The sequence below is a fragment of the Rhipicephalus microplus genome, chromosome 1 (genome assembly GCF_043290135.1).
Source record: "Rhipicephalus microplus isolate Deutch F79 chromosome 1, USDA_Rmic, whole genome shotgun sequence".
In the NCBI taxonomy this organism is placed as follows: Eukaryota; Metazoa; Arthropoda; class Arachnida; order Ixodida; family Ixodidae; genus Rhipicephalus; species Rhipicephalus microplus.
The window spans coordinates 62055122-62078876 of NC_134700.1; positions in this window are offsets into that span (position 1 = coordinate 62055122).

The window sequence follows — 23755 nt, forward strand, 5'->3', positions numbered from 1 at the left end:
ATGGTTGCGCTGCATTTGTCCTCGGTGTGTGGTTCTCAGCATCGGGGGCACACTTCGGAGTTCATGCACGCTCCCTGCACATGGCCGATCTTCTGGCACTTATGACATCGCATAGGTTTTGGAATAAATGGTCGGACCTGGTGACGAAAGTGGCGAAACTTCACATGGGAGGGTAGACAGTCCCCTTTGAATGTAGTTCTTACACAATGTGTGTTACCAAGGCGGCTTACATTCACAATGACGTTATCCTCATTTGCCGGTTTTATTAGCACTGAGAGATCCGAGTTTGAGATTTCAGTGGCGATGTCATAAATGACTCCTGTTGAAGTGGTGCTATCAGCTGGTATTATAGACTTAACATGGATGTTACCCAGTTGCGTTACTTTCTGAAGCGCGTTTAGCGCACGTGGGTTCAGCACATTGATTGCCAAGATGTTCCTTCTTGCGTTTAGACGTACTTCTTTGATCTGATTTGGCGTAATATTCTCGAGAAACACAGAGAGCGCTTGCCTGTTCAGCCCGCGTAGACTGTCGGTAACCTTCAGCGGCACAAACAGGATAGAGTGAGGCCATCGCTGAGTGGCAGTTATCACGGTGGTCGTGCTTGATGTCGAAGATGCATTGGCGATCCGTCGTTTAGCCTTGCGGTACAGGACGGGTTGGAAGCCGTCGTCCGAGGACTTGTCGCTTGATGCGGAGTACAGCTCAGTGTCCTCACTCTCACTGGACGAGTTTCCTCGCTTCTTCGAAGCAGTCCCCGCGGTCGAACCAGACTCGGACGGTGCCCCGTGAGGTTGAACATCCATCACCACGATATATGGGGCGATAGACCCCACAACTGTGGCGAAAAATCCAGAAAAGCACAAAGACGAGCAAGGTGTGTTCCGTAAACGAATCACTTCGTCTTCCTCCTCGCATGATATTTGAATAAGTAATGGCTCAATCAACCCATGACCTCAATTACGCATGATATTTGAATAAGTAATTGAGGTCATGGGGTGATTGAGCCATCTTGAAGATAAGATAAACACATACATGGGCGGTGTGGATCACACTATCTTTTCAACATCATGCGCCGTACCACTGCGCACTACCGGAGCGGATTCTTCCTTTCTGGCGAGAATCTTTTCGTTGCTCGTCCACACGAAACGCCAGTGCTGAGCCTTCTTTTTAGCAATTGCCATGCCAACCAGTTGCTTCATGGCTGGGCTTAGGTGTTCGTTTATGAACACTGACGTCCCTTGCGAGTGGCCGAAATCTTCACTCTTTATGCGCATTTTCTTTGCCTTTTGAAAAACCATGTCCCGCTTAGAGCGGCTTTTAAATTGTGCAATATTGTTTCGATTGTCTTTTGCATTCTTCGAGACAACACGGTAGCCCTGTGCTGTGTGTCCTCGTCTTGTGTCCCCGTTTCTTAGCGCTATTTTCAGTCGTCATCAATAAGGACTTTCAAAAGTTCTCCAACACGATGAAGAGTCTCGAGAAGCTTTTCATCGCTCGATTCGGGTATCCCTTTAATTTCAATGTTTCGGTTGCGTGAGTACTGTTCCGACGCAATGAGCCGCTGCTCATGTTCAGAGCTCTGTTTTTTCAGCATTTCACAATCTGCAGCTAGCTTTGCGTTTGTTTCTTTGAGCTCTTTATTTTGTGTGAGAAGTTCATTCCGTTCTTTCTTTGTCTTTTCAAGTTCATCTTTTATGAATTCAAAACTTTTCTGAAATTCACGCATTTCTGTCTTTAGTTCGCGTTCAAGTTTTGTTTTGAAATCACGCATTTCTTTCCTGAGCTCTTCTTGAAAATCTTACAGCATCTATCTATCTATCTATCTATCTATCTATCTATCTATCTATCTATCTATCTATCTATCTATCTATCTATCTATCTATCTATCTATCTATCTATCTAGCCGCCTAGGACTTTTAGCTCCCCTGGCCGTTTCGATAATGGTATCGATACCAAACTTGCTATGACATAACATGACTGTAAGAACATATGACTAGTCATAACATGAAAGTTATGACATGTTTCATGAGTGTCATGATTTATATTTTATGGCCCTGCAGCTCTTGCGGTGGTTTCATTCGCATGGCATGTCGCGAAACTGGTACGGTATGGCATGATTGCAAGGCGAACACAAGCGACAGACCCTAACATGAAAGTCATGACATGCGTGTCATGTAACAACATGACTACTTCCCACGCTGATGATGCACTTGCGACCGTTTCGCTGGCGTCACATATACCAAATTTGGTATAACAGTACCTGAAGGAATGACGAAGGTATGTGACTGATGCAAACATGTTAATCACGAGATGCGTGTCATGTAACAACATTACTACATGTCTCGCTCATGACACGCCGGTGGCCATTTCGCTAGCTTCAAATTGTGCCAAATTTGCTATTACATGACGCCAATGGTTGACGAAGGAATGTGACTTGAGCAAACATGATAATCATGAGACACGTGTCATGTGAGAATATGACTACATGCCACATTCAAGGCGCCAATACATATCGACGTGACGTGGTGCGCGTGCTCACCGACGTTCATTTCGTCGCGTCATGCCGGCGTCGCCGCACCAGGCGCTGGTACTGCCATATACTCGCCAGCGCGCGCCCCTCTGCGTTGCTTTGACGCATGCGCGTTTTAGCGCGTCCAGCGTCCCTCCGTCTCGAGAAGAGGGAGACGCAGTGTTGTCTCGGTAACGCATCGGCGCGAAATGCAGATGTCACATTTCGCGCCAGTTGCCGTCGGGCCGCGCCGACGGACGCTGGTCGCGCCTGGTGTCAGACTCGCGACCAGCTCGCGTTTTGCTAACGTAGCGTCGCGGTGTGCCCAGCGTACGCGCGCGTCAACGCTACATTGGAGTATACCGGGCCCTTCATGATGCGCATGTGGCCGTTTTGCCAGCTCCACATATACCGAATTTGGTGTTACGTGACGTCTATGGATGACGAAGGTATATGACTGGTGCAAAGATCATAATCATGGCGCGCGTGTCAAGTAATATTATGGCAACATACCGTGCTCATAGCGTGCTCGCGGCCATTTCGCTAGCTCCAGATATACGAAATTAGGTATCACGTGACTTGAATAGATGACGGAGATTAACGACACATCCAAACATGATAATCATTACACGGAAGCCAAGTGACATATTGATACGCAACAGCCGGCACAGCCTGTCTGGAAGAAAGAGAAAGACGACGTTGGCGACAGTTCATAAACAACCAGCCACCAGTCGTAGCGGCCGACCACCGGGACTGGGACGTTCATTTGCCATTTGTGACGTTCGCATATCATTCGTCACGTCACGACACTGCCGGCTATTCACCATTCCATCTTCTATACGGCCGAGAACCCGCCCTACCATTTGACACCTTGCTGCCCTCGGTCACTGAGTATGTCGGCGAAGCCATCGCGCGAGCCGACCACGCACGCCAACTCGCCCGCAGCCGCCTGCAGGCTTCACAGGAGCGCCAAAGACAGCTCTACGATTCCCATCATCGAAACGTGCACTTTTCACCGGGTTCCCTTGTCCTCCTCTGGTCCCCCACTCGGCGTGTAGGGCTTTCTGAAAAACTGCTGTCACGCTACACTGGACCATACCGCGTCGTTCGCCAGGTGACTGACGTTACATACGAAATCGTTCCAGCCAATTTCACGTCATCATCGTCACCTTCGAGTGACATCGTGAATATAGCTCGACTCAAGCCCTATCACCCTCCTTCTACCGCATCCGAGTCGCTCAAGCACCGAGACGGTGCTTCTACCACCGGGGGGTTATGATACGCAACAGCCGGCACAGCCTGTCTGGAAGAAAGAGAAAGACGACGTTGGTGGCTGGTTGTTTATGAACTGTCGCCATCTTGTTCGCCGAGCACAGTGCATCGTATTTAATTTATTAAATAAGTTACCCGTAACATTATCAACATTTCTCATTCATGCTTCGCATATAATCGATTCCCACTCTACGTGGGATCTGCCAAGTTTTAATTCCCAAGTTCAAAGCGGCTTCTAGGAGCCTTACAGAAAATGGTGGTAAGTTGTCAAGCATGCTTGCATATTATAGCAACGCTTCCTAGAATTTGACTATTTGGCCTGAGAAGTTGCAGTGGCGGCACCTGGTGGGAGGCCTGGCTGACGTCAGGACAAGGACTCTTCGACGTCCTTCGTTGCGCGCCTACATATGAAGGCCAGGGCGACATCGAGGCAAGGACTCTTCGACACCTGCCGTTGTGATTCCGGGTCCTGCCGGTCTAAGTTTGGTAGCGAGCCCCCGTCATAGGACCCATCGTCGAACAAGTCAGACGAGGCGCTCGTAATAAAGACAACAATTTAATTACATTTTGGTAACTGAGAATTCGAAAAGAGCTGATCAAGTGATCAAGTAGAAGTCAAGAACTGTACATGAGAACTGTTGAACTGGAGAACTTAAGATTTACAAAAGTCTTCCACTTATATAGCGCCGCGTTCACAACCCTGGGCGTATTGTCCGCGGCTCCAGCCAATACGGCGCTCCATGGTCTATGTGCTCCACCCACGAAATGAGGGGAAAGACACCACGCAATGCACGTGGAGAGGTCACAGTCTACACGATGTCCAAACGTGGTCACAAACGCACTGCACTGACGTTTCGCACACGTCACCAAGATTTCGCGCACGTCAGATGATCTTAGATGACCTTGCTTTCCAAGACTCTTCTGGCAGTTGGGTGAGGTTCGAAAAACCGGCTCCCGGTACACGTGTCAAACTTGCCTGACTGCGTTGGGCAGGACCATGTAGTGGTTCGCCTGCATATCGCCAAATTATGCCACTCCATTCAGCCGATCCTACGGAGAAAGGGGGAAGGAGGAGTGGTCGACTAATTCCTCGTCATCGAGGCGGGCTACCGCAAGGGCTGCGCGAGCGTTTATTTGTCGTACAGAATCTTGCCTAGGAAGAGGGTTTTCTGGGGATTTTTCAATCAAGGGATTTTTGATGGTGGCACCGTGACGTCGCAGCGGACCTATTTGAAACGCCGCTTCGCCGGCCCATGGAACCTGGCAAGTGGTAGCACAAAACAACTACCAGTTTGGTGGTATTCTGTGGAACCCGGTGAGGCCTGATCACTGGATGGTTCTCATTCTCAAGGGCTGCAGAAATTAGGCGTTTCTTCCTTCATCTAAACACCACCACCATTCTCAAGCTAGCGTCTTAATTGAACGTTCAGCAAGTACCATTCATTGTGCTTTGTCTGCGCAAGTCTTGCAGCTTTGTGTAGACAATGCAGTACGCGAACCAGTGCCTCGTAACGATTTCGTCAAGGTCGTCGTGACTACGCTTGCTTGGTCGAGAGACAATGTAGTAAAGTGGTGCCCCGTAGCGATTTCGTGAACATCGTGGTGGCTGCTAGATCGACAGGCATCGCAGGCTGCAATTCGCTGCCTTGCAACAGATAAGCAGTCGTCTCAATTATTTGTAGTTTTACTCTGCCCTGTCGGTCGCTTTCCCATATGTAATAGTCAATAGCCAGACATATATCAGACAGCGTCATAATATAGAACTATGCTGGCGGATTCGAGAACACTTTCGCAGAGGCTTTCATGTAGATAAGCACGAAAGTGCTGAGTTCTTTGGCACCTGTTAAAGCATCCTGAAAAGTTGTGCAACTTGGTCCGAGTCATCCGCTCTTTACGCTGATATGCTGTAATGGCGAAATTAAATTGTTTCGCGTTGGTCATTTGGAATTAAGAGGGTAACACTGGTGTAATTGTATTGACCCCAAATGCTCAGGTTCAAACATGCATTCGCCCGCTTTTGTGGAACTGAACTGCGATTAGTTTTTATCGAAAAAAAAAACCGTTGCTTCAAGCGGGTTAAGAGATATTGCACAAAGACTTTTGGTTTCCGTAGCACATTTTGAAGGCGGTAAGGCTGGACTTGTGAATATCAATTTGGTTAATTCGTATTTGTTTCTACCCCGTGCTTCTCCGCAGCGCATAGACACGGTGGTGAATCCAAACGTGTGAGTGCCAGTGTTTTTACTGTGTGCTTCTCCGCAGGACACCTCTATGGCGCTGAAGCACAACCTGTGAATGTCAGTTTGGTCACTTTGTGCTTTTCTTTACCGCGTGCTTCTCCGCAGTGCGCGTGCATGACAGTGAAGCTGAACTTGTTCATGTATTTCGCTTTATTTGCGCGCGTAGAGATGAGCATTCCAAGTTCAAATCAGCATGTATTTTCCTTTACGCTTATCCAATGACTTATTTTTTAATTATGTGGATGTATTTTTCATGATCTAGCCAAAAAAATCCTAAGGTCCCATATTATGGAAAAACATGTCATCATTTGGTGCCTTCTACACACTGCTGTACCAGGGAATGAACATATCAGCTGTTTCTCATGATAATACATACTGGGGGACAGAAGGGCCATGGGATGAGTTTGTAAGCAACTATTCAGTCGAGCTGAGATCGCCAAAGCCCAGACGCGGGTCATGCATTGTGGTACCGCTGCATACTAACACATACTCATAAATAATTAAATGAACTAGAGCAATATGGTAGACGTTGTAACTTTGAAATCCATGGTCTCCCTTCTAAACCAGGGGAAAACCTGAAGTCCTTCATTAGTGACTTAGCTGGACGTTTGAACCTAGTAAACTTTCAAGAAGATGAAATATGCAAGGTACATCGTTTGCCAACCCACGATAAATCTGCACGCAGCCCACCCATTCTTGTGCAAGTACAGAACACTTCAATAAAAGAAAAATGGCTTCGAGCTCGAAATGGCCATCGCGATCTTGCCCAGTCCGATAACTTTCCTCGCTTGTACATTAATGAAAAATTGACACGGATGAACCGAGAACTCTTCCAATTGACCCGCTCAAAAGGAAAAGAAAAAGGTTATAACTTCGTGTGGACGAGGGACGGAAAGGTGCTAGCAAGAAAAGCGGAAGGAGCACCTATCATTCACATTGAAAAACTATTGGATTTGGATAAGCTGACCTAAACATGGCGGATATGGAAAGAATCACCTGCACCGACTTCGCGAATGCAGCTAAATTCCTTTCTGGTGCCTCATCTGATGGCTTCAAAGTAGCACGTGTCAATATTCGTCGTCTTCGAAAACATTGGAATCAGTTCTGCGCCATCACTTCTTCATCTCGCCTAACTTTCGATGCTTTCATCCTTACTGAAATAAACATTTCATCCGAGCAATTCTCACAGTTTGTTCTGCCGGGTTACCAAGCCTTTTCATACACACGCCCAACAAGAAAAGGAAGAGGCATGGCCGTTTTTATAAGTAACAGATGGGCAGTTTCGCAGCTATCCTTTTTCTTTTCACAAGCAGAAGTGTTAGCACTGGGTAAACTGGTGTGCGCACAAAAAAACAGACAAACGACAGCAGAGAAGAGACAGGGACTAGCGCAGACTTTCAACTAAATTTAATTCTTCGTCAACCTTCAATTTACAGTCGCACAGAACAGTTTACCAGTTTTCCAGTTTAACAGTTTTCCAGTTTACCCAGTATTATGAACCAACTCGCCCAGCTACAAGTTTTAGAAGTGTTAGCACTGCGCTTGAACACGCCCCGCTTTTCGGTGACTCTCTTATCGGTGTACCGGCCTCCCAGTTTCAATACGGGCCTTTTCTTATCTGAACTTGAGTCCACACTATCATCCTTATCGATAGAAGAGCATGTGTGCATCATAGGAGACGTTAACATTGACCTTTTGCGTCCTACTGTAGGCCTCGTTGCTGATTATCTAGACAGCCTTTCTAAATGGGGCTTAGAGTGCCGAATAAATCAAGCGACTCAAGAGGAATTTTTGGCTGGCAAGCTCGTCGTGTCGTGCATTGACCACGTTTTCGTACGTGCGCAGAACCTGCTCACAAAAACCGCAATAGTACAGACGAAGATAGCTGACCACTACTTTGCGGCTCAATCAGCTGTCCACATATGACGACGATGTCAACTGATACAAAAAAAAACTAATTTCAGTGCTAGATTAAAGAAAATTTGATAATCTGGTAGCTCATTATGACTGGAATCTTTGTTGTGAATAACGTCTCCTAGTGATTTCTACGATAAATTTGTAGAATCGTTCATAAGCTTAAAAAAAGTGCAACGCAAACGATACACATTAAACAACGTAAATTAGAGAATAAATGGATGTCAACACATATACTCGCTGCAATAAAATAAAAGGACTTGCTTTGGACACAATGTAAGCGTTATCTTAACTGTTCAGACTTGCGAGCCAAATTTAAGCAAAGCAGAAACAAGGTTAATGCTATGATTCACTCGGCTAAACGAACCCATTTCCGAGCCAAATATAAGGATGCCAGTAACAGCAACAAAAAAACCTCGGCGTTAGTTAACACCTTTAGAGGCGCAAACACTCGCGTCAATATTTTGAATAACTTTTTTCGAGTCATGCCAATAACGCACCGGAGATTACTGATGAATTCAACTACTTTTTCTGTCGAACAATTCAAAACACAAATTCCCAAGTAGGCCCGGGCACTTTACGCTACAGTGTTAGCGAATCAGCTTATCTACCTTGAATGTCACATGAGGACTTTCGATCTATAATTTTCAGTTTGTAGTGTAAAAAATTTGCTGGTATTGATGGTGTTTCTATAACTGACTTGTTTCGTACATTTGAATACACCCATGAAGTTCTGCCAGCACTAATAAATTGCATTATTTCTAGTGGAGAAATTTCCATAAACTTGAAAACGTCAATAGTTATACCTCTACACAAATGCGGTGCGCATGATAAACTTGAAAATTATCGTCCGATATCAATTCTGCCTTCTATAACACAAATACTTGAAAACATTTGTTGTTAACGATGACAAGCTTTTTCGATAGTCACAACATTTTATCGCCTTGCCAGTATGATTTTCGACAGGGGAAAAGCACTCAGACGCTATTGAAAGATTTCTCTGATCAGTTGAACGAGGCGTTCGATAACAACAAAGTTGCCTGTGCGCTCTTTCTTGACTGCAGCAAGGCTTTCGACAGTGTCCATCATACCTTGTTATTGGATAAACTTTTTCAGTTAGGGTTTAGGGGTGCTTTCTGGTCTTTTTCCTCCAACTTTCCTCCAAAGCAGGCGTCAACTTGTATCCGTTGAACGATCTCACAGCGCGTTCCAAATCATCAAAACTGGCGTTCCACAGGGATAAATTCTTAATCCGCTGCTATTCAATATTTTTGTAAATGACCTTCACAGCGCGATACCGGTTTCTCTATATCAATACGCCGACAACACTGTGATCGTGACGACTGCAAAAAACTTTTATGAGGCGATTACTCTTCTTCAGTCAGCTGTCACTAAAGCCATGGATTGGTTTCGAGATAACCTTATTAATATAAATGTGTCTAAAACTAATGTAATCTGCCTCCACAACCCATTTAAGAAAGTAACCCTTGACTATTCTTTCATTTTGCGTTGTTCTGGCTTTTCATCCTGCTCTTGTAGTTCATTACAATATTCATCTGTTGTGAAATACCTTGGCTTATACATTGACAGTGACCTTTCCTGGAATAGTCATCTCGTCTATGTTTGCAAAAGACTTCGCACTGTGTCATGTCTACTATATAACATAAGATAAAACATGCCGTTTTCAGTACGTAAGATGATAGCACACGCTTTAGGTTACAGTATACTGCGTTACGGAATAACCATTTACGGACACTGTGCTGTCCGTTGGCACAATAGAATAAACAGAATATTGCGTTCGATTTTAAAATATATATCTTACGACCTGAACATTATTTCTGAGAAAGACAATTTCAAAACGCTGTTTATGCCAAACTTCAATGATCTGTTAATTCAAACGGTTGTTTTAAAACATTTCTGGTCCAAAGAATTCCCGGTTCCGTATGTTACTTCTCGTTCTTTAAGGCCCAAAGTACGTTACTGGAGGCCGCGGTGTTCGACAAAGTATGGAACTAAAATACGAGCCCATTATGTACCAACCTATTTCAATGTACTTTTCCCCAGCATTTTTCGCACAAAAATAAAATACAAAAAAAGAAACTGCTACGGCGTATCTGTCTACAATTATTATGCATGTCGTGTGTTATTTCATATACACTCATTCGCAAGCATGATGCTGCACAATTATCCAGTGTGTTACTTCGCTTAAGAAGCATTTGCTCTAATTCTTTCTTTTTTTCTTTACATCTTTTCACTTTCAATTGCTGTAAATATTGTATAATGTTTGTAACTATTGCTTATATGCCCTGTTGTTTCTAACCTTATATGCACGTTGTTTTTTGTCCTGTCATCCCTCTTAGGCCATAAGATGCAATCTTGTAACGCGTCCGGTTTTTTTGCTGTCTGCCAGGCTCTGCCACTCAAGCCACCAATTGGCTTTGGCAGGCCTAGTCACATGTCCTGTTTTATTTAAAGAAATAAAAGGTATTATTATTATTATTATTATTATTATTATTATTATTATTATTATTAATATTATTATTATTACTATACCCACATTTACGGACATACTCAAAGCTACATTCTGCAGTATACTGAGACAAGCGCCCCAGGAGCTTAGTGGTGCGAGCACTGACACATATGTACGAGCATCCTTCATGTCCTTGTGAGGTGAACACAATACGGGGTATGCGCTGAACCTCGACCCGCGAGGTGGCGAAAGTATCGCCGGGCAGCGACGCCATTTTGGCCGTCTGGCCATTTTTGAGCGCTGTACTGGGTTAGGCTACGTGTGCTCTGTATTCCCTAATTCCGCGCGTCATAAGAGAAGTGTCAAAGGTCTCTACTGTGCAAGCCGTCCTCTTTAGTTTACATTTAGCAGTGTCTTGTGCGCGGTGCGTATTTATTACGTGGAAAGTCTTCGAACAAGTTTATTTGCGTTTGTGGAGAGGTGGTACATGCCGTCGTTGCACGCCAGCCAGCAGCGACAGTGGTGAACTTTGCCGTATTTGGTAGTAACAGCCGCGCGAAAAAGAAGCCAGGGGATAATAATGTTGCCTTGGTAGGTTCCTTTTTTACACCAAAGGTGCTGAATCATGCCAGGTGACCGCAGAGGTAATAGAACGACGAAGGATGTAGTGGTTTCACCGCATGAACCACCGAGACATCCTTGCTTCCCCTTACCGTGTTTACCAGCTTCACCGGGGCTAGCGCAACAAAAGTAACACGATTAGAAATGAACGGAAAGTCAGCTAACCTTTCCGACCACAGCGATTGTGCTGTACGGCAGAACTTTCACGCCTGCACACAACAGCTGCGATCACTCGGCTACACAAGCTCTGAAGAACGCTTAAACTATATAAATGTTCTCTAGTCTTGCTACAGCCCAACATATGCAAGCTTGTTTGGAAAACTCCGTTCGCTAACATCTGTGGCATCCCCTCCTGGTCCTTCAACGCCGAAGCCTACAAGAAACACTAGCAAGCTTTTGCTTCTCAAGTTTTGTTTACTCCCAGCTTGAAGTGAACTGCTGTACTGAATTAAGAATATAGCATCTTAGCCAATTTAGCAAAACTGCAACCAAAAAGCAAATGAAACACTGTGCGGCGAGAATCCAGAAAGGCCAGCTCGGTACTCATTCCTGCTAATTAGATGGCAGAACGTATTTGTGGCAGGTCATTTCATAAGTTAAGTTCATGCTCTAACAGTGAACAGAATTTATTTATTAGTCAGGGACACTCCACAAACTAGCAGAGACACAGTCACGTGAGCAATGGCCCTTAGTGCCAAAATATATTGTCACGTGCGTCCCACGAGTAACACGAAGGTGACAGTGCATATGCGCATTTGCACGCTTTTATGTAGAATGCAACAACGAGAAGGACGAGGAACACGCTGGCACGCTGTAAATAAAAAGACCGACCCGCTGCTGCTTTCTCAGCGTCTTCAAATACGACCTGTGTCTTCACGTCGAGACAATATGAAACTATTTGTGTTCCAAAACACATTTATTTACATGGCAGAGTCAATTAAATCAAGATTTAAAGTCTTTCTTTCTTAGTTTATTTAAACCACTAGTGAAATTTGTCAAAAAAAAACATGGCTAAAGGCAAATATTGCTGGACTTGGCTGTTCCCTCCATACAGCAGTAGCAGCAGACAGACTGCATTTACAACCATAAAATCATACATGGAAATCAATTACTGCACTTGTTTTACACAGATGAAAGCACTGAGTAATTTGGAGTATCATGCTAGGCCGATTCATGCAAATGTAGACGAAAGCGAGGGGGCTCCCAGTTTGAATTAACCGTTGTTGATATCGACTTCTTCAAATTCTTTGTAGTTTTTTCCCATTAAAATACATAAAGCTGTGCCAAGATTAGGGTGTTAGATTTAATTAAAGCGGCCCTGCAACACGTTTTGAGCATGGTCAGAAAACGCGGTGGATTGGCAGTAAAGGCTCCCGAGAACCTGTGAGCCAAATATTATAGCACAGCACACGGCCTGCAATTCACAACAAATTGCCAAAGTCAGCTAAAAAGTGCTGTCTTTTCTCTCGTGAAATGATGCAGGAAGCTCAAAAATTGCTCGTACAAGGCCATCTGTTTGCCTTTAGCCGAATTGAACATGGCGCATTCAGTCGTTACAGGAATCAACGTGGGAGGCCGCGACTTCTCCATGCATGAAAGCACGATCACAATAAAAAAGTTTTGTATTCGAATAAAAAAAGTTAAAGAAAGTGCTCAGGGTCACAAGGCACACGTGGCGCTTTTTCTTTGCCCCTGCTATCCTTCCCTGCTTAGCATCCAGGGCTTACCTCGAGACAAGAGAAGAGAGTATGCGATTGTAGCGTGCGACAAATCTTTGCAACTCCGCTCGTACTCGACGGATTTTTAAAATTTTTTTCAGCGTTGAATTCATCACGCAATAGTTATTTTAGTGAATCCAATTCATGGTTAGGTGAAAACGTGTTTTAGGGCACTTTCAACATTTAAACGAATGATCGTTTACTGTGCTATGTGCCAGGCTATACTTCTGTGACATAGCATGCTGGGAGAACTGCAATGATGTGGGTGATGCAGCATCAGGCACAGTGCTCCACCAAACATTGTTTACAGGTGCCGAATGGGCACCTGTTTCACAATATGCCTCATAAAATAAAACTATTTGAAGTTTTGTGTATTTCTTGCAATGTTTAAAATAGCGCTGGCGTAAGTAGCCAGCACCAACTAAAAAGCTGCCCAAGAACGCCGCAAGAGAGCTGAATGACGATAGCCTTCGTCGTGGGCCCTGCAAGTTCGTCTGTCATTAATGTCTGCTATACTCGCAGAGCAGGTGAATTGTAACATTGGGCCTGAACAGCCACTAAATTCATTGTACTGGTAATGAGTTCACGAGGTGCCATGACCCGATAAAGGCATTTGCGCTTACTTTGAAGCCATATTTAAATGTGTTTGAGATTACAATATTCAGTAATAAATTGTTTGCATAAGAAGCTGAACATAGTTTGAATATCTTTAGATAGAGAAACCCAAGCAAACTTTCACATTCTAATTTTATTGGCATTTCAGGAACAACATAGCCAGATGACTAAAGTACATGCCACTTCTGGATGACTCACCTGGAAAGAACCAGACGAGTAACCAGTGAGGGCAGGGCTCTAGTTAGTCCACGGTTCTCTACTCAAAAAACGAAAAATGGCCTAGTTGGTACCTTGCATGTGTACTTGTATTAGTAGACCCAAAAGACTCTACATTACCCTTTAAAAGGCCATCCTTCATTGTGATAATCTGCAGCATGTTCCACGGAGGGTGCGCGAATTTTGTCACAGCTGAGCGGAGCTTTTCAGCAGAAAGTTCTGCAAAGTGGATATGTGCCAAGCAGCTCTCAGCATAGCTTCACATAGATTAAGGGTTGGAAAGGGAAGCAAGGGTGAGGACGATCCTAGGAGGAGTTTAGAGCATAACGCATAGCATAGTCTATCGTAGTATAGGGGCGAGAAGTTGTGGAGTCGCCCCCCTAATGAATGCATCTCGCTTGCTTACTAACTATATGGGACAGCGTATGCGCACTCTTCATAAATTGACCATTTACAGAAATCTGTACCGCGGCTTTCCTGCTAGGTTGTTTTCCAGCCAAACGGAGAAAAACTCTCGTGCCCAGACTGGTTTTCTTACTTACACACGCAACAAAATAACCTTTTCCCCCAACAATTACTGAGTAGATGTCCCACCCCAAACGAACCCTCATATCGCATGGTGGGCGAGGCACCTGTCGTTCGTAAAGAAGAGAGTGGGATAAGGCAACACAATGAGCGAAAGAAGCAGTCTGAGAACGAGACCTTTTGGTTGGAAAACAACTTTGCAGGAAAGCCAGCTTAGAAATTTACGCAAACGGTCAATTTGGCTATCAGAGCTTCGTCAAAATATTACGCGGAAACACTGATGACCATTTCTGTGGATACTTTCTAAGGAAATGAGTTTATACTGTCAAAATAATAATCTTGGAAACAAAAGAGCTAAGTTGTTTACAGGCATTATCTGTTCACAGAAATTGTACAGAGAGTGCACATTGCGCTTAATCGCTGCTAGAAAATACTGTCCCCAAACAAACTTCTTTCAGAAAATGGCGACAATCCCTGAAAAGTACACTCTTACACTGGGAGATGATGTAGACTTCAACCAAAAGTTTTGAAGAAACCCGACGTTTTGAAATTGACTTGGTTCATTCCTCAGGGGTGACCCTAAAAATTATTCAGTCGGTCCGTCTGGACAAGTTGACTCTTGAGTCAGTTTGTCAAATTACGGTTGTAGCCAATGTGAAGTTTCACAATTCAACCTTCACTCATACCCCTTACACTGGTTCGCCTCAGTTAAGGGATGGCGTGGCGCAGCATAAGTAAGCATGTATAACTGTGTACACGCATAACTGATTTTGCATAGATAATATCAAAGCTTTTTGAAATACATTTTTGGTTACAGTGCCAAAACGGCGAAGACGGAAGACAGAGTGGACACAAACAAGCGCTGTAGGTGTCCCCCACCACTCGTTTGTACTATTTCTGTTTTTCGTCTTTGTCATTTTTGCGTTGTAATTAAAAATGCATCCGTAGAGGGTAGCTAAACATTCAATAATATTGCAATATATTTTTTAACATAGTTTCCCTGAAAAATGAAAAAAATTGGCACCTTGCACCCACTTTCGGCAAGATTCTCTTTTGGATGGGAATACATACGGCACCATTTAAAGCAAATAAGGTTGACATAAGGGCAAGCAATTTGAATACGGGAATGAATATTATTGTATAATTTCTGTGCGCTCAAGTATCACATTTTCCACACCGATGGTGGCACCATCTTTTCCAGTGGTAGGTTTAATGCTCACTATTGCAGTTCACCAGTATATACACTGCGATCACACCGGCATTGAAAGGTAATATTGCAATTTTGCTGTTATATACTCAGCGACAACTTATCTTGATGATGGAGCACAGGCTACGGAGGCAGGGCTTCTGCGCATTTGTGTTTTTAATTATTTATTTACAGAATTTCTGCAAAGCTCTAGCGGCATTACTGCAAGGGGGTACACATATGAAGTCCAATATGGTTGCTAATATTTCTGCAATAGTACACCTTATCATTCTGGAAAATTATAACAATATACAGTAATTAGAGCATGAAATCAAAACTATGGCACGTGGCAGACATGTTAAAAAAGTGAATAGGCTGTGCAAATTGATAGATAAATGCGATTTAACGTCTCGAAACCACCATATGATTATGAGAGACGCCGTAGTGGAGGGCTTCGAAAATTTCGACCACCTCGGAATCTTTAAAGTGCACCTAAATCTGAGCACACGGGCTTACAGCATTCGCCTCCGTCGAAAATTACTTGCCGCAGCCGGGATTCGATCCTGGATCTGCCGGTTGGCAGCCAGGATCGAATCCTGGCTGCCAACCGGCTGGCTGCCAACCACATCGGTGGTCTAGTGCCTTAGTCACTAGACCACCGATGTGGGGCATGTTGCTCAACAAGTTAGGCAGTTTTTGGATGACGGACAACTCTAGATACTTAAAACACCACAAGTGGAATAATGTAACGTTGTCTTTGACGATGACGTCCTTCAAGTCTACGTTGACAAATGTGCTCCAAAGAACCCAGAGCACGTTGGTCTGCTTCACTTTTTCGTGAGGCTCCCGACCAGCGTAAGGTCATTGTCGAAGTGCAGTTGGTCGCACACATTACAGCTGTGTCCGAAGCTGTGGTCTTCGAAGTCGCGTTTGAAACGAGCAGCCAGCTGCGAAATCTGCTTGGCTTACCCCGCCCCTTTCGCAGCACACTCGCGTTCACGAGCAGCTTCCGGAGCCACCTCTCGTTGACGACGTTTGCACGCCGCTTCTCGCTCACGTACCTCTGGTCTTCAAGCTCACTGCTCACGTTTCAGCGCTGCTTATCGCGCACAATGTTCGGAATCCGCAGCTCGGCATTGCCGTTGTGCAGCTGCTTCTTGTTCCCCGAATGAAGGATCTCAAGCTCGCTTCAAACGCTTGCATTCAGCGTCATGTGCTCGTCTCTTCGCAGCTTTGTCTTCAGTGTAACTTGCTATTGTTGACGCTGAAGACGGTGAGGGTGGGTAACGTTGCCTTGAATTAGTGTCCATCTCTCTCGTGTCAGACATGCCTTCTCGGATTTCTTCATCTAGTTGGTGCTAGAACCGTGCACCTGCTTGAAAGCATATATTGGCTTGATAGAATGTTTGAAATAGAAACAAACGAAAAAAAGATGGTAAGAATTGCCTTGTTGTTGGTCACAGGTCCTTTTAGACCACATGGCAGAATGCTGCATTTGGAGTAATTGAGATGTGAGACTTATGCATTGTTGAAATTTGCTATACTTCTTTATTGCCTCAGCTATATGAATGAATCTTGTTTGCACTGCAGAAACATCTCACCATAAAGGGCCAAGGTCATCCCTTATTTTCCAACGGGGCTGCTGTGATGCACTTGCAAAAAAAGATCGGATCAAGGTATTACTGTAACATCCACTAAAACTGCAAGACATCAAAATAAAACTTAGCAGAAAGCTAAAAAAAGACATCTTCATTTTAAGGTAATGCAGGCATAATAGCGAACATGCAGCTTCTTTTAGCTATAAAGTTTCGCCCAGAATTATTTCTACTCACTCCTTCCTCCTTACCCTACATAAAAACAATCTCACAACAGAGGGGCACACAAACTTTATCGCACAAGTTCTTTCATGGCATTACTATGAATGTCCTTTAGTTGTCAACTACATCACTCAGGAGAGAATCGATAATGAACTCACACGCTATATCTAAAAAAAGCTGACTAGTAAATGCAGACCGAAAATTTGAAAGTAAAAGGTGGTGTAAAACTTTTCTTTGTTATATTCAGGTGACGTGACATTGGAAGATCTTTGCAGATGCCGATGTCGTGTTTAACTCTAATACGCTCTTTACGAATGGGGGAGCGTATGAGAGTAAAATGTGTTTGTTTTACCACTTATGCACCGGAAAGACACGATTACGTACACCTCATAACATAAATTGTGAGACTCAAACACTTTGGCGATTGTGCTGGTCTGTGAACGTACTCTGAAAAAATAATAAAAGTTTTGGTCACTACAGTGCAGAAATACACAATGGATGGAACACAAATGATGAGAACAAGCGCTGAACTTTCAACAATATTTATTGGGAAATAGCACGTATAGTTATACCACCCTGAGAAGACAGAGGACCTGGCGCACCCCACGCACGTAAGTCACAATGCAATGTGCATATCATCGGTGAAGCAACTATGCCAGCCGGTCTAACCTGTGTTCTTTCCCTTGGACCAAAGTTTCCTGTGGCATTCACGGAGTTGAGGCCAGCACAGCTTTCTTTTGTATGTAAGGTTTCGCATGAAGGCCCTGCCGATTAGAGCGCATGTTGTATTTCAGGAGGTGCGAACCTCCTTAACAGCTGCAAGAACTTAAAACCCGGCCCACCCATTAGGCGAGCAGCTTCTTTTCTATGCGACCACTCCATCCACATTCTCCTTGTCGATAAGAGAGGTGGTTTCACGATTTCACTGAGCAAAAATATTCTTAAATCAATGTCGAGAGAACCGATTCTACAGTCGATTCTCACTCCGATGTTTCATTGAGTAAGCAGAAGTCTAATGCAAAAATTGTGAGAAGCTTAACCTTTCTGACCTGGTTATGGCGATCGATAAGAGCAAGAGCAATTTTTCAAATGTCTTTTAGTGCAAAAATTCACGAGGTCGACGTACCTTTTTGGACCATTGTCTATGAATCTGAATCAGCACAATCTCAAGCTTTTAGTGATAGATGACCCTTTTATTGAGACTAAATCGAACCAGGATTCAGACGTCTTTGACACTTTCACTGACATGTGCTGTCAGGATTTATCGATTGATATCGAAGATCTTTTTTATTCCTTGCATCATAATCTAGTTCTTGAGTATGTTGAGCATTCTATTTGCAAACACAATTTTGTTGCTTTCCAAAACTCTGCGGGGATTTCCACTGATGGTTTGTTAGAATGTTTAAGCTTTTACCTGCCGTCTACCTACGTAATGTTTGAAAGGATCCCACACCTGCAGAAGCAAGGTGCATGCACTCGTTTTTGCATCGCTCGGTTATTAGAGACCTAGTTCTTGCTCATTTCAATCGTCATATCAATGGCTTGCTCACCAATGAAAATGTTCTTAGCATATTCTGATATGTTGACAATTATCTAATTGTTTTAAGTTGTGATCCGTACGACATAGAATTACAAAGCAAAGTGCTATTTGATGTGTTTTTTCGTGTTATGAGCCCATGAAGCCTGACCCATAAACTCCCAGATATCAGGTTTCGCTTTACATTTGTTAGCATCTGTTGGTGCTATGAACCTTGTACTAACAAACCACTACTACCTTTCAAGTCCGCCCACTCTAAACTCGTTAAACGAGCTATTGTCACGTTCTGCCTCGACAGTTCTCTGGGAAAATCTTGCCCACACTGTACTTCCGAAGCATTCGAGCGTCAAGCTAAAAGGCTGTCAGATGCTGGGCATCTCGAGCCATTCCACATTTCAGTTGCAGACAGCCTGCTCAAGAAGGCGTGCCACCACCTACAAAATCGTGAAGCCATCGCACAGCACTGGCAGATGGTTGCATTGATACCTTGCACAAGCTGTCTTGAAACATGAAAAAAGTAGCCCAGTGGTAAGACATGAAACTTGTATTTTCAGTACCAAACAGGCTGTCTAAGCTCTGCAGATTAACTGACCTGGAGGCAAAGAATAAACAGGTCTGTGGCACAAAGCTTAGGACGTCCTTTGCTGATTGTGCAGAAGGGGTAGAGTAGCAAATTTTTTGAAAGTGAGATTAAGTGTATGATGGCGAAACCGGGCGTTGCATAAACGATAGGCAAAGAGAGCATGCAAACAATGTAAAGAATGCACATGACTGAAAAGACTTTGAAGGTTAACCTGCTAGGATTGCTTTTCAATCCGCGGTCGTCATTTGTGTTCACTCTATTCTGTGTTTTCTGCACTGTAGTGCACCAGAATAATGTACGGACAAGCCGAACTCGCCGCTTTGACAATGAAAGGCTATATTGCAGTAGCTGTCCCATTTGCTTCTTGGTTGCAGTTTTGTAAAATTAGTTAAAATACGGTATTCTTAGTATAATACAGTAGTTTACTTCAAGTGGTTTTTCGAGTAGATTATAAGGAAGAATCAGACTTAAGCTGGAAGTAAACAAAACTTAAAAAGCAAAAACTTGCTAGTGTCTCTTGCAAGCTTAGGCGTAAAAAGACCAGGAGGGGATGACACAGGTGTTAGCTGAACAAGCTTGCATACCTTGGCCTGTTATAAAAATAGATGGAACATTTATATAGCTGAAGTGTTTTTCATAGCTAAGCTTTACAAGATGCGTGGCTTTGGGGATGTCAGCTCGACTGAACAGTTTCTTACAGCCATCCCATGGACCTTCTATCGCCCACTATGTATTAGCATGAGAAACAGCCGACATGTTCATTCCATGGTACGGCAGTGTGTAGGAGGCACCAAATGTTGACATGTTCTTTCATATTATGAGAGCTTAGGGTGTTGGTGGGAAATTCATGACAAATATGTCCGCATAGTTTTAAAAAATTAAGTTGTTGAATAAAAGTAAAGACAAATACGTACTGATTTGAACTTGAAACGCCCATCTCTATGTCTGCAAATACGACAAATGATGGAATGCATGATCAAGTTCGGCTTCAATCCAATACATGTGCACTGCAAAGAAGCACACAGCAAAAATACTGGCATTTACATATTTGGCTTCACCGCTATGTAAACGCATTGCGAAGAAGCACGCATTTAGGGTCATTTCTAATTAAACTATTTATATATTTTTTATTTATTTAGTATTACTGTCAATCCTTGATTGAGGGTTATAACAGGGAGGGAGTACAATAGTAAGTACCAACAGAAAACCAAAACAACTAGCACTCAAATAGCAATGCACACAAGAAACTAAAATTGCCAGTAGGTCAATTCAACCATGACCAAAATAAGCATCAATTTCTCTGTCAAAAGGTTGCACATTGGTACTATTAACAACTTGATGGGGTAAACGACTCTATTGTTCTATAGCATCCGGAAAAATGGCCACTGAAAGATGTCAGTGTGAGCGTTGAAAGGCTTAGTGGGGGCATCGTGATTCAATCTGGCGCTACGTTTTCCGGGAAGGCGTGTGTACTCGTATTCAAGTATTTTTCTTATATCTTGAATTATACGATATAACGTTTAAGGTTTTTGTTTTTGTCTTCAAATTTCCAGTGTTTCTAAATTGCATGATTTGAGCATTTCAGTTACTGAATCCCGCTTTCTATATCTAGAGCACACAAACCGTACTGCAAGCCTTTGAATACGTTCTAACTCGGTAACTAAGTGTTTGGGAGGAAAAACACGCGTTTAGAAATTGCGAGAACAACACTGGTGTAATTGTAATGATACAATACCACCAGTGTTGCTCTCTCAATCCCAAATGGGCAACGCGAAGCACAATTAAATTTCGCCATTCCAGCATAGTGTAATGAGAGGATGACTCGGTACAAGTTACACAACTTTTGAGGAAGCTATTACAGGTGCTAAAGAATCCAGCACTACATATGGGAGACGTCCGGGAAAGTGTTCTCTGCAGCGTAGCCGTATATCATCACGCTATCTATTATAAGACGATTGCTTACCTAATGTGGCAAGGCAGCGCACTTCAGCCTGTGACGTCTGCCGATGTGGCAAGGCAGCGCACTTCAGCCTGTGACGTCTGCCGATCGAGCAAGCACAGTCCCCACGATGTAAACAAAATCACCACGGGTCACCGGTTCGTGCACCACGTTAGCCACACGAAAGTTGCACGACTCGCAGAGCCAAATTACAGCCAAACAATCAAACTCACTCGAGCAAGGCGCTAGCTTGAGAATCAGGCCACCGAACACCTCACCTGCCGGCGAAGCGGCGTTTAAAAACCTCCGCTGCGACGTAACGGCGCCACCATCGAAAATTCCTAGGTCAGAAAATCCCCAGAAAACCTCTTCCTAGGTAAGATTCTGTACGATTAATAGACGCTCACAAGGGCTGCAGCAGATAGTGCATTTTTTCATTTCCTTCAACCCCACACTCCATTCCTGCGGCTTAGAAGCTGCGGCTTAGCTGCGAATATCCTGGACTCGGCTTCTCCTCGCAAGTTGCAGCCACAACCAGTTTGATTTTAGCTTTCAGCCCAAACTGCAAATACCAGGCTGGTTCGGATCTTTCCAGAACCTCAGTGACCTCAAAAAATGGCCCAAATGCTTCTTTGTTTGCCTCAAAAGCCTTGCATAGAGTTGAGCTCACAATGCCCTTTCATGGCTAGTGCGTTTTCTTCGCGCGAACTGGTCTTCGAACTCTCGTTCACGTATTGCTGACAGGAAATGAACCCGTCTTGATGGCACATCCCTGGTTGGAATGCATCGAATTATTTTTGTTCAGTTGACAAAGGCCGAAAGACTTCAATAGGGATTACGGTCATAACACCACCTACATAACATGCGCTCACATTGTATGCTGTTCCGCTGTTTGTGATCGTTTTTCGCTTGACTCAAGCTTCAGATAAACGATTAAAGCAGCATCGATAAGGCTGCTAGTAAAACGACGGAAAACTTTTGTTCAGTACAATCGCCAATGGTTACGGCGCTCCACCGTACTCCTTTTGATTAGGTTTGTTGATGTCGCACTGCAACTTGGGGGTCGCTTAGATTATCGGCCACGGCAGCCGCAATCCGACGGCAGGGATGAGTTAGAACATGTTAGACGGTCCAAATTTTACTACAGCAAGTCATGGTTTTTACATGTAAGACGGCATACTTACATTAACATATAGATGCTTTCTTCATGAGCACTTTTTTTTTCAGAGATATGTTCTTACTTCTTTAAGACTTGTATCGGACACAAGCGCCCATCTGTACAAGAAAAATATTTCTTCGCCTATATGCTAAGCTCTATGCTCAGTTGCAAAATCCGATGCAGTATCGAAGTTTGTAAATTATCTTCAGTGCACTTGGCGAAGAACACCACCACAACTGTTATACGCGTTTTTTTTTTCCTGTGTATATACTATCTCACTCCTCGCGCATTTTCATTCCTCGCTTTGCTAGATGTAATTTTGGGGCCTCATCTCATTAAAAACTAGTTGAGGTTCATTGCGCAACATTATGCAGCGTTGCCGCAACGGTGATGCAGCTGTTACGCTAGGAGGTATAGTGGTTTAATTGTAAAGGAACTTCTTGCTGGGCGAGTTGGCACAACATTTCAAAAAATTAATTTGAGTGGAAACACATGACACATTCACATACATACACGCACATCCAGGTTGTGTTTGATGCCTGTGGGCGTGTTGCGCTCAAATTAATTTTTTTAAATACGGCGTTTTATAGCCCACTCGTGAACCCATTTCCATTGCAGTTGATTATCTGCAAGGTTCATGAACCTGTACGAGGATATGACGTGGGAGATCAGGCACTGACTCATTGAGGTGACGAACGTTTAATTATCATGCGGGCAACGTGGATGAGCGCGCCATTGAAATCGTTCACGACGCTCACGGTGAGTTTCAGGCATTTGCTCTGCAAACAATTGCTATCAATAGAGTTCTTACGTGAATTAAACATTACCGCATGTGACCCGGTGTTTGACCGGGCCAGCAGTTCCTGCAAATAGGAATATGCGCCCACATATTTGCAGGTTACTAGCTGTTTAGAAAAAAAATATTTACGTATTTAGGGTACAGATTGCATGCCAGCTTTGCCCTGAGCAATTTTTGTGGGACCGTATTAATCTGTTCAACATTTTCGATGTATTGAAACATTTTTTTTGCAAATTTAACTAGCGTCTCTTTTAGCAGAAAGCACTACTTTGTCAAGTCACCTGCATAATCTGCATAAAAACAGCAATGTATTTAGCGAATTGAAAACACAACAATTTTACTTGTAACTCTTCGGGAAAAACACTTTAACTCTGGACTGTAAGCAAAGTTGTAAAGAAAGTAAAGACCATGAGCATAAAGCCTTTAAGGACCGATTTCTTGGCGTAAGGGGGGAAAGCAACGAACGTCTTGCTCTTGTGCACCACTACTTTCACAGTGAATCTTCCGTTTAGAAGAAAGTTTGCCCATCAGATTACAGCAACTTTATGCAGCTCTCTTAACTTTCGCTAGCAATGTAAATAGCCGTCTTCTACCTTGGTAGACTTGCATTGCAACATTGATTAAGTATCACC